Source organism: Ceratotherium simum, chromosome 12 (genome assembly GCF_057802395.1).
Source record: "Ceratotherium simum simum isolate JZ-2026a chromosome 12, ASM5780239v1, whole genome shotgun sequence".
Classification (NCBI taxonomy): Eukaryota; Metazoa; Chordata; class Mammalia; order Perissodactyla; family Rhinocerotidae; genus Ceratotherium; species Ceratotherium simum.
In genome coordinates, this window is record NC_141911.1 from 10,024,864 (window position 1) to 10,042,772 (window position 17,909).

Genomic DNA, 17,909 nt, shown 5'->3' on the forward strand with positions numbered 1-17,909 from the left:
AATCATACAACCTTCCAAAACTGGATCAAGAAGAAGTAGAGAATTTGAATAGACCAATCACCAGTAAGGAGATCGAAACAGTAATCACAAACCTCCCCCAAAATAAAAGTCCAGGACCAGATGGCTTCCCTGGTGAATTCTACCAAACATTCAAAGAAGACTTAATACCTATCCTTCTCAAATGCTTCCAAAAAATTGAGGAGGGGGGGAAGCTCCCTAACTCATTCTACGAAGCTGACATTATCCTGATACCAAAACCAGACAAGGACAACAGAAAAAAAGAAAATTACAGGCCAATATCACTGATGAACATCGATGCAAAAATCCTCGAAAAAATACTAGCAAATCGCATACAACAATACATTAAAAAGATTATACACCATGATCAAGTGGGATTTATTCCAGGTATGCAGGGATGGTTCAACATTGGCCAATCAATCAACGTGATAAACCACATTAATAAAATGAAGAATAAAAATCACATGATCATCTCAATAGATACAGAGAAAGCATTTGACAAGATACAGCATCCATTTATGATAAAAACTCTGAATAAAATGGGTATAGAAGGAAAGCACCTCAACATAATAAAGGCCATATATGACAAACCCACAGCTAATATCATCCTTAATGGTGAAAAACTGAAAGCTATCCCTCTAAGAACAGGAACGAGACGAGGATGCCCACTGTCACCACTCCTATTTAACATAGTACTGGAAGTCCTAGCCAGAGCAATCAGGGAAGAAAAAGAAAGAAATGGGATCCAAATTGGAAAGGAAGAAGTGAAACTGTCACTATTTGCAGATGACATGATTTTATATGTAGAAAACCCTAAAGAATCCACCAGAAAACTTTTAGAAGTAATAAACGAATATGGTAAATTTGCAGGATACAAAATCAACATACAAAAATCAGTTGCATTTCTATATACTAACAACAAAGTACCAGAAAGAGAAATTAAGAATACCATCACATTTACAATTGCAACAAAAAGAATAAAATACCTAGGAATAAACTTAACCAAAGAGGTGAAAGATCTGTACACCAAAAACTATAAAACATTGCTGAAAGTAATTGAAGAAGATACAAAGAAATGGAAAGATATTCCGTGCTCTTGGATTGGAAGAATTAACATCGTTAAGATGTCCATACTTCCTAAAGCAATCTATAGATTCAATGCAATCCCTATCAAAGTTCCAACAACATTTTTCACAGAAATAGAACAAAGAACCCTAAAATTTATATGGAACAACAAAAGACCCTGAATAGGTAAAGGAATCCTGAGAAAAAAGAACAAAGCTGGAGGTATCACACTCCCTGATTTCAAAATATACGACAAGGCTATAGTAACCAAAACAGCATGGTACTGGCACAAAAACAGACACACAGATCAATGGAATAGAATCGAAAGCCCAGAAATAAACCCACACATCTATGGACAGCTAATCTTTGACAAAGGAGCCAAGAACATACAATGGAGAAAAGAAAGTCTCTTCAACAAATGGTGTTGGAAAAACTGGATAGCCACATGCAAAAAAATGAAAGTAGACCCTTGCCTTACACCATATGCAAAAATTAACTCAAAATGGATTAAAGACTTGAATGTAAGACCTGAAACTCTGAAACTTCTAGAAGAAAACATAAGCAGTACGCTCTTCGACATTGGTCTCAGCAACATGTTTTCAAGCACCATGTCTGTCTGGTCAAGAGAAACAACAGAAAAAATAAACAAATGGGACTACATCAAACTAAAATGCTTCTGCACAGCAAAGGAAACCATCAACAAAACGAAAAGACAACCTAACAATTGGGAGAAGATATTTGCAAACCATACATCTGATAAGGGCTTAATCTCCAAAATATATAAAGAACTCATGCATCTCAACAACAAAAAAACTAACGATGCAATTAAAAAATGGGCAAAAGACCTGAACAGACATTTCTCCAAAGAAGATATACAGATGGCCAACAGACACATGAAAAGATGTTCAAAATCATTAACTATCAGGGAAATGCAAATCAAAACTACAATGAGATATCACCTCATGCCTGTCAGAATGGCTATAATTAACAAGACAGGAAACAACGTGTGTTGGAGAGGATGTGGAGAGAAGGGAACTCTCATACACTGCTGGTGGGAGTGCAAACTGGTGCAGCCACTATGGAAAACAGTATGGAGATTCCTCAAAAAATCAAGGATAGAACTACCATATGATCCAGCTAGTCCACTGTTGGATATTTATCCAAAGAACTTGAAAACACTTGAAAACACCAATGCGTAAAGATCCATGCACCCCTGTGTTCATTGCAGTGTTATTTACAATAGCCAAGACTTGGAACCAATCTAAGTGCCCATCAAGGGACTAATGGATAAAGAAGATCTGGTACATATACCCAATGGAATACTACTCAGCCCTAAGAAATGATGAAATCCAGCCATTTGTGACAACATGGATGGACATTGAGGGTATTATGCAAAGTGAAATAAGTCAGAGGGAGAAGGTCAAATACCGTATGATTTCCAAATACCGTATGATTTCCTTCATTAAGTAGTAGATAATAACAACAATAAACAAACACATAGAGACAGAGATTGGATTGGTGGTTACCAGAGGGGAAGGGAGGAGGGAGGAGGGCGAAAGGGATAATTCAGCACATGTGTGTTGTGATGGGTTGTAATTAGTATTTGGGTGGTGAACGTGATGTAATCTGTTGTAGAAATAGAAGTATAATGATGTACACCTGAAATTTATACAATGTTATAAACCAATGTTACTGCAATAAACAAAAAATTAAAAAAAAAACTGCGGGAATCTAAAAGTAATTTTAAATTAAAAAAAAAATCCAGCAGGACTTTTGAAAAATTCTTATCAAGTAACAGTTTTTAATGATCATACCAAAAATGTAAATCTAATACAAGGGCACAGTTGTAATTTTGATATGTTCTTTAAATCTCTTAGGTGCTTAATTTATGATGTAAGTTTGAATCTTTTTTTCCTTCAATTCAAAACTTTATTTCTCCTGAATTTAGATGTCTTTCAGAAGTTCTAGAGTGGTGGTGGTGGGAACAGGTAAATTCATTGACTCCATGACTTCCAAAGGCCAGTCTACAGACCGCTGACGTCAGTATCACCCTGGGATAAAGTATTCTTTAAAGAGCCATTTAGTTATATTCTGTAAAAGATACCTCTTATGCTCCAGGACTGCAAGGTTCACCTGTTTCTTGTAGTAGGTCACAAAATAAGCCTCAACAGATTTCAAAAAACATAATCAAGACTACATTCTCTAAGCTCAATGCAAAAAACATAATCAAGGCTACATTCTCTAAGCTCAATGCAATAAAATTGCATCAAAATGAAAAGACTATAAAAAACAGGCCATATGTTTGAAAACTAAAATGTACACCCTTAAATAATTCATGGGTTAAAAAGGAAATAACATGGAAATTATAATATATTTAGAAAAGAATGACAAGGAAAATACTACTTATGTAAATATGTGGGATGTATCTAAAGTAAAACTTAGAGGTAAATTTGTAGCCTTAAATACATTTATCAGAAAACAAGAACATTTGAAAATAAATAAGCTAAGTACAGATCTTCCTCGACTTACGATGGGGTTACATCCCTATAAGCCCGTTGTAAATTGAAAATATCAATTCGAAAATGCATTTAATACACCTACTGTAACATTGTAGCTTAGCCTACCCTACCTTAAATGCACTTGGAACACTTACATTAGCCCACAGTTGGGCAAAATCATCTACCGCAAAGCCTATTTTATAATAAATTGTTGAATATCTCACTTAATTTATTGAATACTGTAGTGAAAGTGACAAACAGAATGGTTGTCTGGCTACAGAATGGTTGTAAGTACATCGGTTTTTTACCCTTCTGATTGCGGGGCTGACTGGGAGCTGCAGTTCACTGCCTCTAACCAGCATCATGAGAGAGAATCCTACTGCTTATCGCTAGTCCAGAAAAGATGAAAAGTCAAAATAAGAAGTACAGTTTCTACTGAATGTGTACCACTTTCACACCATCATAAAGTTGAAAAATCTTAGTTGGAACCATCGTAAGTCCAGGACCATCTGAATTCATATCAAGAAGGTACAAAAGGAACAGACTAAAAGTAAACTGCACAATAAGATAATGGTAAAGAAAGAGCAGAAACAGAAAACAAAAGAAGAGGATCAATGAAAGCCAAGGTTTGTTATGTGGTGAAAACCTCTAAAAACAGAAATAGAAATAGGAAAATGAGTAAACAAATAACAATGAAACAGTTAACGTCTCCCCAGTCCCTCCCTTCTCCTCTCCAAAGACACAGGGTCCAGGTGGCTCAGCGAGTTTTATTCTAACTTCAAGGAACAAATAATCCTTTTCTAATACAACATTACATAGGAGGGAAAAAGAAAAAGAAAAGTTAACCCATCCATTTTATGAGGCTGATATAACCTTGAATCTAATTCTGGACAAGATAGTACAAGGAAATAAAATTATGACAAATCATCCTTATGAACATCAATGAAAAAATTTAAAATAAAATGTTAGCAAAAGTAATTCTTCAATATTAAAATGCATTATGAGTAGGTAAAGTTTATTGAAGGATGGTTCGGAAAAATCTATAAATGTAATATACTACTTTAAAAGATTAAAGGAGAGCAATCATATGATCCTCTCAAAAGAATGCAAGAATTGTTAAAACTCAAAACTCATGCATGATAAAAAGTTCATTACAAACTAGGAATGGAAGTAAACTTTCCTAACCTGAAAAAGGGTATCTATCAAAAACTTACAGCAAACTTCATCCGTACTGGAGTATTCTCACTAACGTTGGGATGAGACAAGGATTCCCGCCATCACCCTTCTTATTTAGCATTGTGCAGGAGGTCCTAGCCAGTGCAATAAAATGAGATAAAGGAAGGAGAATAATAATTGGACAGGAAGATATAAAACTGTGATTTGTACAAAATGATTCTCTGTATAGGAAATCAAAGAGAACGTGGAGACAAACCGTTAGAACTAATAAGAGAATTTGCTAAATTTTCTGAGTATATGGAAAGCATACTAAAATCAATGGTATTTTTATATCCCAGCTATGTGAAATAAAAAAGTGAAATAAAAAATAATTTTTATAGCAGCAACACAAATCATAGGATACATGGAACTATATGTAATAAAAATGTGTAAGACCTTTATGGAGAAAATGATAACATGCTATTGAAGGACATCCAAGAAGACTTGACTAAATGGACAGTTGTGTTATGTTCATTGATGGAAAGGCTCAATGTTATGAAGTGACAAAATATTTTCAAATTAATCTATAAGTTCAATGTAATTCTAATTGAAATCTTAACAGAGAATTTTATGAAACTTGAGAAGCTGATACTAAACTAAATTTGGAATAGTAATGGACCAGGAATAGCAAAGAAAACTTTGAAGAAGTAGAAGATGACTTGCTCTACTAGATACTATGACTCATTAAAACCAGAGTGATTACAACACCTGATCTTTCCCTACAAACCTGCTCCACCCACACTGTTCTCCACTCAAGCCAATAATCTTAGAATCACCCTTGACTCGCTCTTTCTCTCAAACCCTGCTTCCAATCTGTCAGGTAATTATTTTAGCTCTATCTTCAAAATATATCCAAAATCTGATCATGACTCCTGACTTCCTCTGCTACCACCTGGTCTACACCACCATTGTCTCTCACTTGGATTACAGCAATAGTTTCCTAACCATTCCTTACTTTGGTGCTTGGTCCACTCCAGTCTATTCTAGCAGAGGACAGCCAGAGTGATCCTTGTAAAACAATAAGTTATGTCATCCCCTCTGCTGCTCAAAACTCAACAGTGGCTATCCATTTCACTCAGAATAAAATCCAGAGTCCTTACAGTAGCCCCTAAGGCCCTCTACCATCTGGCTTACCTGATCTGTGTCCCACTACTTCCCCTTGCTCCCTCCACTCAAGCCACACTGGCTTCTTTCCTGCCCCTTAAACATAGCAGGCATGTTCTTGATGCCTTTGTAGTGGCTGTTTCCTCTGCCTAGCACACACTGTACCCCAGGTGTCTGAATGGGTGACCACCTCACTGCCTTCAAGTCTGTTTGAAATCACCATCTCTTTGGGGCCTACCCTGAACATCTTATTTAACAATGTAACCACCCCAGCACTTCTGATCACTCTGACCCTGCTCTACTTTTCCTTCTTTTTCAAATAGCTCCTTGCATCTTCTAACTTGCTACACCATCTATTTATCTATTATTTTTAGTGTTTATTATCTGTCTTTCACCACCAGAGTGTAAGCACTATAAGAGGGTAATATTTTTGTTCACTCATGTATCCCAAGTACCTAGAGCACTTCTTTGCACATAATGGGCAATGAATAAATATTTGCTGAATAAATGAATGAAGAACAGTATTTCATTGGTGCATAAACAGAGAAATGAATGGAACATAATAGAGAGCCCAGAAACAGGACCACTCATAATATGTGATAGAGATGTCATTAGGGATAAGTGGGGAAGAATGAATTATTTAATAAATAATAATTTATTTTGGATACTTGGTTATCTATATAGAAAAATTTAATTGAATCCCTGCTTCATACCCTACGCAAAAATTATTTCCAAATGGATTAGCAACCTAAAATGAAGATCAAAACTTTAAAACTTCTGAAAATATAGGATATTATCTATATAACTTTAAGGTATGGAAGGAGTTCTTATACATGATACACAAAAAGCATAAATTATAAAGGAAAATATAGAGAATATTAACCGCAATTAAAATTTAAAACATGACAATAGGCGTTACTGGTAATTATCCAAGTATATGTTAAGATCACAATGAGATACAATTTTTAAACCCATCTGATCGGCAAATATTTATATAACTTCTAACACCAGTTGTTTGCAAGGTTGTGGCCCAACAGACATCTCCTACACTGCTTGTGGGTCAGTTCTGCCTGGCAAGCTCTTTTTGCCTGCTTGTCCCTGGACACAAGGAGCCCAGAGTGCCTGGGTAACAGATGCAGCATATAGTTCAATGGAATGTTGCTGTGTCCCCTGATGAAAGTGTACCTTTTTGGGGACCAGGACCTCTAACTCTGAAGAGCCAAGAGTTGTGGGGACAGGAAGCATAAAGTCCCCCAGTGGGTCATTGGGAATGATGGTAAGTGGAGCCAATCCTCTTACCACCCCTTGTCTTCCTAATACATATATTCTTCTTTTGGGGACATGGTGCCCTAATATCTTGGGCATCTTTGATTCGGTGCATATTCAGTGTTCTGAAAGATAGCACCCCATCTTCACAGAGTATTTCCTCTGAACTGGTGCTGCAGCTGTGCCTCTGGGCTGTTCCAATGCTTTATTAGGATGGTGTGGTATATAGTAAGATAGGTGGAAACTGTAGTCATGAATCCATTGCTGCATCTTCTGTGCTGTAAACTGGGCTCCCTGGTCTGGCGTGATGTTATATGGGACAGAGGCTGGCTGAGATTCTGAAGGCAGGAGAGTGAAACCCATACTTGGAATATGTGTCTGTTACCATGAGAATGAACCATTGGCACTTTCAGCATGGAAGGAGCCCAGCGTTTCCCCCTTGCCACCTAGTGGTTGGTTGGTCACCTTGAGAAACGGTGCTATATAAGGCACTTTGAGACCATCTCTCTTGCTGGCAGTTTGGACATTTGGTGGTGGCGGTAGTGGATAAGACTTGGTAAGTGGGAGTCTACTATTGTGCCCATGTGTGGCCTCCATCTCTGCTACTGTGGCCACTTTGTTTCTGTGCCCATCGTGCAAGTACTGGGTGGCCAATGAAATACGCTGACTGTTGTCCACTGGCCAGGTCATTTTGTCAGCTTTGTTGTTTAGTGCCTGTTTCATGGTGGATGCCCTCTGGCCGGCATTAAACATTTGATACAAATATTTTCATACTGCATACCCACTCCCATATGTCCGTCTACATGCTTCTACCTCAGATTTCCTTTTTCTTGATTATTAAGTCTTTTTGTTTTTGGATTCTCACTAGTCAGCCAAGCCATTTGCTACTGCCTGTGAATTCACATGTGTTCTAAACTTGGGCTGCTTTTTTTTTCCCACATGAAGTAGATAACTGGTGCACTGCTTGAAGGTCACCACTTGGGAGGATTTTTCTTTGCCACTATCTTTTATGGCCACTTCTGAGAGAGACCACAGTGTGGCTGCTGTGCATTTTTGGCCTTTATCTGTACATAATAAGCCAACCATCCATACACCAAAAATCTGGCCTTTTTCTTGTCCTTCAGCTGGTTGTACAGAATCCCCTTGTAGCCATAGGTGTGAACTGAGGGAGTGGTGTTGGTGCAAGGGTGCTGGTGCAAGCCTGGTGGATGCTGTGGGAGTCTGGCTACCTATTCAGGTGGCTTGCTTATGCCTTCTCATGTATGATTCTAGATGTACAATTTCTATCTTATGATGCATTTTTGCTGCATTCCTTTGACATTATGATTTGGTGGGTCTGACAGGACTTAGATTTTGATGGGGATGGGCAATTTCAGTGACATAGTCTCTTGGTGTCCCATGGTTGGACACTCTGCAAAAAGTATCACTAGTACCCAGATTATGGTCTTGAAATGCCTTTTCTCATTTAAAGAAACAAGGCTTCTTGGAGAAGTGGCTGATTCCAGATATGGGGTAGGAAATATGTAAGATGAACCTGGAACATCCTTTTATACCAGATAGCAAGGAAGCAATAAGAGACTATGGAGGATATTTCAAAGGGACTCAGGAGACAATTTGAAGAAGCTCTCCCTGGCCAAATGTATGACAAGTGGAGCTTAGATGAGAAGAGAAATCGAAAGGGTGAAACATATCAAATAAGTTTAAATAAATGAGTTTATAATGATATTTCAAAAACTAACTGGTCAACGTTGGAGTTGGCAAGTTTATCATCTTGAGGACAGCTAAGTAAATTTACATAATCAAACATTTATCTTCCCTTTTTTTGTGAATTACACCACTAACAAAATAGTAGTTGAGGGAAAACTTTTCATTATAAAGAAATTTCAACTAATAAATGAAAAAGAAGTGCTAGAATTAGAAGATCACCATTTTGCAACTCTCAAGGAATTAGCACATCTAAGCATTGAGCATCAATGGATGCTAACATCACAAAAGGAGAGACTAGAGATTATGTGCTTCCTGATCAAAGAATATAGAAACTAGCCTATAAAGACTGAAAGAAGTTTTTTTTTCTTCTTCAAGTGCACAGACACCAACATAAGCCTACATGGATCATGAAGAATCAGGCAAATATGACACCAACAAAGGAAACTAATAAAGCTCCAACCACAAAGAAGTAGAGATCTACAATTTGCCTGACAAAGAATTCAAAGTAATCATCTTCAAGAAATTGAACAAAATGCAAGAGACCCAGAGAGACAACTAAATGAAATTAGGATAACAGTGCATTAACAAAATAAGAAGTTTAGTAAAGTAGTAAAACCATAAAAAAGAGCCAAACAGATATTGTGGAGCTGAAGAATATAATGATAGAACTGGAAAATTCAATACAGAGCTTCAACAACAGATTTGTTTATTCAGAAGAAAGAATCATCAAACTCAAAGACAAATCACTTGAAATTAGCCAGTTAGAGGAAGAAAAAGAAAAAAAGAGTGAAAAAGAGTGAAGAAAACCTATGTGAATTATGGGACACCCTCAAGTGAATGATCATTCTTATCATGGGAGTCCCAGAAGGAGACTAGACAGAGAAAGGGGCAGAAAGATTATTTAAAGAAACAATAGCTGAAAACTTCCCAAATCTTGGGAAAAATATGGACATCAAAGTGCAGAAAGCTCAAAGGACCCCAAAGAAGGTTATTTTGAGACACATTATAATCAAAATGTTAAAAGTCAAAGACAAGGAGAAGATTGTGAAAACAGCAAGAGAAAAATGACTTGTCATATACAAGGGAACCCCCATTAGACTATCAGTGGATTTCTCTGCAGAAACCTTGCAGTCCAGTAGGCAGTGGGATGGTATATTCAAAGTGCTGAAAGAAAAAATTCCCAACCAAGAATACTATATCAAGCAAAACTGTCCTTCAGAAATGAAGAAGAGATAAAGACATTCTCAGACAAACAAAAGCTAAGGGAGTTCATTACCACTAGACCTGCCTTACAAGAAATGCTAAAGGGAGTTCTTCAAGTTGAAATGAAAGGATGCTAAGTAATAACATGAGAGCATATAAAAGTATAAAACTGACTGGTAAAGGTAAACATACAGTCAAATGCAGAATACTCTAATACTATAATGAAGGTGTGTAAATCACTTTAACTCTAGTATAAAAGTTAAAAAACAATGATATTAAAAAACTATAGCTACAATAATTTATTAACAGATGTACAATATCAAAAGATGTAAAATATGATGTCAATAGCATAAAATGTGAGAGGAGAAGTAAAGGTGTAGAATTTTTGTATGTGATTGAAGGTAAGTATTATCAGCTTAAAATAGAGTATTATATCTATAAGATGTTTCATGTAAGCCTCGTTGTAACCACAAAGAAAAAACCTATAGTAGTTACACAAAAGATAAAGAGAAGGGTATTAAAGCATACCACTACAAAAAACAAATTACAAAGGAAGACAGTAAGAGAGGGAAAGGAATAAAGGAACTAAAAAAACCCCAGAAAACAATGAACAAAATGGCAGTGGTAAGTCCTTACCATTCAATAATTACTTTAAACATAAATGAACTAAATTTTCCTTTCAAAAGACACAAATTGGCTGAATGGATAAAAACAAAACAAAACAAAAAAAAACAAGATCCAGCAATACTGTCTACAAGAGACTTACTTTAGCTTTAAGTAAGCATAGGTAGAAAGTGAAGGGATAGAAAAAGATATTCCATGTAATGGTAACCAAAAGATAGGAGGAGTGGCTATACTTATATCAGATAAAATAGACTTTCATTCAGAATTGGTCACAAGAGACAAAGAAGTTCACTACATAGTGATAAAGGGATTAATTCTTCAAGAGGATATAACAATTATAAATACATATGTACCCAACATTGCAGCACCTAAAGACTTGAACCAAATATTAACAGAACTGAAAGGGGAAATATACAGCAATACAATAATAGTAGGAGACTTCAATACCCCTCTTTTAACATTGGATAGATCATCCAGACAGAAAATTAATAAGGAAACAGTGGACCTGAATAGTGCTATAAACCAAATGTATGTGACAGACGTTTACAGAGCATTCCGTTCACCAGCACCGGAATACACATTCTTCACAAGCACACGTGGAGCATTCTCCAAGATAGATCATATGTTGAGCCACAAAGCAAGCCATAACAAATTTAAGAAAATTGAAATCATATCTAATATCTTTTCCAAACACAATAGTAGGAAAGTCGAAATAAATAACAGAAGGAAAACTGAAAAATTCAAAAATAAGAAATTAAACTACACACTCCTGTGCTGAAGAAGAAATCAAAAGGGAAATCAAAAAGTATTTTGAGACATAGGAAAATGAAAACACAAATACCAAAACTTATAGGACGCAGCAAAAACAATTCTAAGAGGGAAGTTGATAGCAATAAATGTCTACATTAAGGAAAAAGAAAGATTTCAAATAAAAGACATAACTTTACACCTCAAGGATTTAGAGAAAGAAGGACAAATCAAGCCCAAAGTTAGCAGAAGGAAGAAAATAATAAAGATTGGAGCAAAAATAAATGAAATAAAGACTAGAAAGACAATAGAAAAAAATCAATGAAACTAAGAGTTGGTTTTTTGAAAAGATAATAAACCTTTCACTAGACTAACCAGAAAACAAAAAAGACAGAGGGCTCAAAAACAAAACTATAAACAAAAAAGGAGACATTTCAGCTGATACTACAGAAGTACAAAGGATCTTAAGAGACTACTATGAAAAATTATATGCCAACAAATTGGATAAGCAGGAAGAAATGGGTAAATTCCTAGAATTATACAGCTTACCAAGACTCAATCATGAGGAAATAGAAAATCTGAACAAATCAACTAAGGAGATTGAGGCATAATCAAAAACCTCGCAACAAAGAAAAGCCCAGGATCAGAGGGCTTCACTGGTGAATTCTACCAAACATTTAAAGAAGAATTAATGCTAGTCTTTCTCAAACTCATCCAAAAAATTGAAGAGGAGAAAACACTCCCAAACTCACTTTATAAGGCCAGTATTACCCTGATACCAAAACCAGATAAGGATGCTACAGGAAAAGAAAACTACAGGCCAGTATCCATGAAGAGTATAGATGCAAAAATTCTCAAAAAATATTAGCAAACCAAATTTGACTGCACTTTAAAAGGATTGTATACCACGATCAAGTGGGATTTATCCCTAGGATGCAAGGATGGGTCAACATATGCAAATCAATAAACGTGATACATCACATTAATAGAATGAAGGATAAAAATCATATGACTCTCTCAATAGATACCGAAAAAGCGTTTGCTAAAATTCAACACCCTTTCAAGATAAAAGTGCTCAACAAATTTGGGAAGGTATAGAAGGAACTACCTCAACATAAAGGCCCACAGACAGACCCACAGCTAATGTCATACTTAATGGTGAAAATCTGAAAGCTTTTCTGCTCAGATTGGAAACATGATAAGGGTGCCTGCTCTCAATGCTCCTATTCAACATAGTACTGGGAGTCTTGGCCAGAGTGATTAGGCAAGAAAAAGAAATAAAGGGCATCCTATCAGAAAAGAAAAAGGAAAATTGTGTCTGTTTGCAGATGACATGATCTCATATATACAAAACCCTAAAGACTTCACCAAAAACTGTTAGAACTAATCAATGATTTCAGTAAAGTTGGAAGATACAAAATCAACATATGAAAATCAGTTGCATTTGCATACACTAACAATGAAATATCTGAAAGATGAATAAAGAAAACAATCCCCCTCACAATAGCATCAAAAACAATAAAATACTTAGGAATAAATTTACCTAAGGAAGTGAAAAATCTGTACACTGAAAACTGTAAGATACTGAAAGAAATTGAAGAAGACACAAAGAAGTGGAAAGATCGCCCATGTTCATGGATTAGAAGAATTAATGTTGTTAAAATGTCCATACTACCCAAAGCCATCTATAGATTCAGTGCAATCCCATATCAAACCCAATATCAAAATTCCAGTGTCTTTTTTCACAAAAATAGAAAAAGCAATCCTAAAGTTTCTATGTAACTACAAAAGACTCCAAATAGCCAAAGCAATTTTGAGAAAGAAAAACAAAGCTGGAAGCATCACACTTGCTGATTTCAAATTATATGACAAAGCTATAGTAATCAAAACAGTATGGTACTGCCATAAAAACAGGCACATAGATCAATGGAATAGAATAGAGAGCCCAGAAATAAACCCACACATATGTGGTCAATTAATAACTGACAATGGAGTCAAGAATACTCAATGTGGAAAAGATAGTCTTTTAAATAAATGACGCTGAGAAAAATGGATATTCACATGCAAGAGAATGAAACTGGACCCCTATCTTATACTGCTCATAAAAATTAACTAGAAATGGATTGAAAACATGAATATAAGACTTGAAACCATGAAACTCCTAGAAGAAAACATAGAGAAAAAGCTTGTTGACATTGGTCTTGGCAAATACTTTGGACATAACACCAAAAGCACAAGCAAAAAAAGCAAAAATAAACAAGGGGGATTATATCAAACTAAAACGCTTCTGCACAGCAACAGACACAATCAACAGAATGAAGAGATGATGGAATGGAGAAAATATTCGCAAACCATATAACAGATAAGCAGTTAATATCCAAAATATATTACAAACTCATACAACTGAATACCGAAAAAACAAATAATCTGATTAAAAACAGGCAGAGGACCTGAATAGACATTTTTCCAAAGAAGATGTGGCTAACAGGCACGTGAAAAGATGCTCAACATCATAATCATCAGGAAAATGCAAATCAAAACCACAATGAGATATCACGTCACATCTGTTAAATGGCTATTACCAAAAAGACAAAAGGTAATAAGTGTTGGTGAGGATGTGGAGAAAAGGCAACCCTAGTGCACTGTTGGTGGGAATGTAAATTGGTGCAGCCACTCTGGTAAAACAGTATGGATGTTCCTCAAAAATTAAAAATAGAACCACCATATGATCCAGCAATCCCACTTCTAGGTTTATATCTGAAGGAAATGAAATCACTATCTTGAAGGGATATCTGCACCCCTATGTTCATTCCAGCGTTATTCACAATAAGCCAAGATGTGGAAACAACCTAAATGTCCATCAACACATGAATGGTTAAAGATGTGGTATGTGTGTGTGTGTGAGACTATTATTCAGCCATATAAAAGAAGGAAGTCCTTCCATTTGTGACAACATGGATTGACCTTGAGGGCATTATGCTAAGTGAAATGAGTCAGGTAGAGGAAGACAAATACTGAATGATCTGACTTATATTGGAACTTAAAAAAAGCCAAACTCAGATATAAAAAGTAGAATGGTGGTTGCCAGGGGCTGGCAGGTGGGGGAGATGGGGAGATGTTGGTTAAAGGGTACAAACTTCCAATTATAAGATGAATAAGTTCTGGGGGAATCTAATATTCAGCATGGGGACTGTAGTTAATAATATTGTACTTTGAACTTGAAAGTTGCTAAGAGAGTAGATCTTAAATGTTCTCACTACAAAAAGAAATTGTAGTTATGTGAGGTGATGGATGTGTTAACTAACCTTATTGTTGTAATCATTTCACAATAAATATCTGTGTCAAATCATCACATCATATGCCTTAAACTTACACAGTGTCATATGTCGATTGTATCTCAATAAACCTAGAAGCAATTTTTTTAAAAAGAACATGGTACCACCTGTAGATTTGCCAAAGCTTGAAATCTGAGTCTGATCAAGCCTTGGGATCCAGCTGCAAATTTGCAGGAAATACTGAGGATAGAGGAACAAGTTGAACTGCACCATGAGAATGCAGTTGGCAAAATCCACGTTGTGGGAAACTCTGCAGGTCAAGTGGCCCATGTTTTCTTCAATGGATAAATTAAAAGGAAAAAAATGGAGAGGGAACTTGTTGATTAAAAGATCGTAAAGATAAATCAAATATTAAAAAATGATCAAGACCAAACTATAGTATCAGGATGGACACCCTGAGTGATAAAAATTTAAAGAAACATAAGGAAGTGATTACTATAAAAGTCAAATAGTGGTTACTTTTGGGGGGAGGAAGGGCATAGTGATTGGGGTGTGATACAAGGAGGGATTTCTGGGGTGGGTGCCAAAGTTCTATATCCTGACCTGGGTGGTGGTTACAAGGATGTTCACCTAATAATAATGCATTGAGTTATGCATTTGTTTTGTGTGGTTTTTCTGTGTTTTACTTTATAATAGAAGTTTAAAATATAAAATATTTTAAAGAAAATAGTGCATACTATATCTTCTTTGATGATATTCATATTGTTTAGTAGACTATTGCAAGTTCTGAGAAATTCTGCTATAAATAAACCTATTTTCTTTGTTTAAACACACACTCTCTCTCTCAAAACCAAATAATAGAATGTGTAGGTTATACTGAAAGCACTAGATAAAACATCTGATTGCTTCAAGAGAAGTTTTATTCTTACAACAACTCCTGTCCTAGGTTAAGTACTTCTCCAGAAATTTTGACACTGATTATAGACCACATTCCTGAGGCATTATTTCAGCCACACATGCCCATCTGAGGCCTTTGCCCAGCTGGAGCTGGGTCTTCCTCCCTCTAGCAGAGGTCTTTTATTGATCCCTATGAAACAACAAAAGGGGATTAAATATCTCTCTACTTGCAGGAAATATTTTATTTGGTTTGGCCAAGATCGTTTTAAGTTTTATAAATCTATACCATGAGGATATAGTGAAGATATAGAGGATATGGAGTCTGGGGCCATCTGTATGGGGCTGTAGACAATGGTCAGGGTAGGCTGACCGCTAAAATAGCCCATCATGTACCTTGTGTGTAGAACACTGTTAGTCATTGTGTGATACAGGAACATTTTATTCAACAAGCCCCGCAGACTGCTGAACTTCAGGGGCTAGAGTGCCTTCAGTGTGGCACTCTGCACAACTCATGGTGCCTTTGTGGCCCATTATGTTCAGTACTGCTGCCCAGCTCGCTTTTTACCTATCCTTCTCCAGAGATTCCCTGTCATCATTCCTGTGATGTTATCTGTGAGAGCATTTCCAGAAGAGGTTAGCATTTGAATCAGTAGACTGAGTAAAGAAGATCTCCTTCACCAATATGGGTGGGCACCATCCAATCCATTGAGGGCCTGGATAGAACAAAATGGCGGAGGAAGGGTGAATTCACTTTCTCTGAGCTGGGACATCCATCTTCTGTTCTTGGACATGGGTGCTCCTGGTTATGAGGCCTTTGGATTTGGGCTGGGACTTAACATCACTGGCTCCCCTGGTTCTCAGGCCTTTGAGTTTGGACTGAAGTTATAGTACTGGCTTTCCTGGGTCTCCAGCTTGCAGACTGTAGGTCATGGGACTTCTCAAGTCTCCATAAATGCAGAAGCCAATTCTTCATAATAAATCTCTCTCTATATATCTATGTATATCCTATTGGTTCTGTTTCTCTAGAGAACCTTGACTAATATAATTCCCTTATCCAAGGAATGCAGTGAAGTAAAATTAATAGTGAATCCTTGTTCCAGAGACTTGAGGATATTCAATTTGTATAAATACTTGGTAGATATTTCGTTGTATTCACTAGCAGCAAACAATTGACTTGTAAACAGGAAAAATGTATCTAGCAGTGTGTAACTCAAACAATGCATATGCTTATGTTTTTCTTTTACTTTTTTGCTTTCCTTTTAAAAATGTATGTATTTTTCATTTTAAAGTAATATGAATCTATTACAGAAAAACTTGAAAAATAAAAAAATGTTTCTATATTCTTACCACTGTAATACAAATCATGGTTATAACTTTGTATATTTCCTTCTAGTCTATTTTGGTATGAATATTTTTTCATAGTTGTAATAAAAACATGCCTATAATTGTGTTGTTTCCTTTTAAATGTAGCTTTAGGTAATTATGATATAATCGTATACATATTTCCATGTTGCATTGTTATCACAACAGTAATTTTTTTACTGCATTAAATTTCATCATTTGACTCTATTATATTTTTTAACTGTTAACCTGTTTTTGGTTAGTGCATTTGAGCAAATATATTTTTGTGCAAGTATAACATTATGCACATTGTTTTTTGGTTATTGTTGCTCTGAATTTTTTTTTTTTAATTTTATTTATTTATTTTTTTTCCTCCAAAGCCCCAGTAGATAGCTGTATGTCATAGCTGCACATCCTTCTAGTTGCTGTATGTGGGATGCGGCCTCAGCATGGCCGGAGAAGCGGTGCGTCGGTGCGCGCCCAGGATCCGAACCCGGGCTGCCAGCAGCGGAGCAGACGCACTTAACCGCTAAGCCACGGGGCCGGCCCTGTCACTCTGAATTTTTGAGGGAGAATATTAACAAGTGTCAAGAATTTCGGTAAACTTCCATCTGATTTTCCTTTCAGCTCTGTCATCGAACCTAACAAATCTAGTGATTGTAGAAGTAGGAAGCATATATTAATTTTCCAAGTGTTTTACTACCCAAGATCTTAATTATATGTGACTTAATAAAGGCATATAAAACTTGAGTGAGGCTGAATCTCGTTTACATTTAGAAATTGACCACAGAATCGCAGTTGTGCACAGTTGAGAAACTCATGGTAGGAAATGAGGGTTCTTTATTTGGAGCCAGGGACATGTATTGCAACATTTTCGATGTAAGTATGTGCATTCTCGAGAGATGGGTATTAGTTTTCATCATATGTTCAATTCAGTAACTACTGGTAT

At 36.1% G+C, this 17,909-nt stretch overlaps 1 protein-coding gene across 4 annotated transcripts in view; it reads left to right on the forward strand.

The window, feature by feature from the left end:
- The window catches only part of MSRA (methionine sulfoxide reductase A), a 392,963-nt gene that overhangs the window by 179,466 nt on the left and 195,588 nt on the right, over nt 1-17,909 (forward strand). The window lies entirely within an intron of this gene.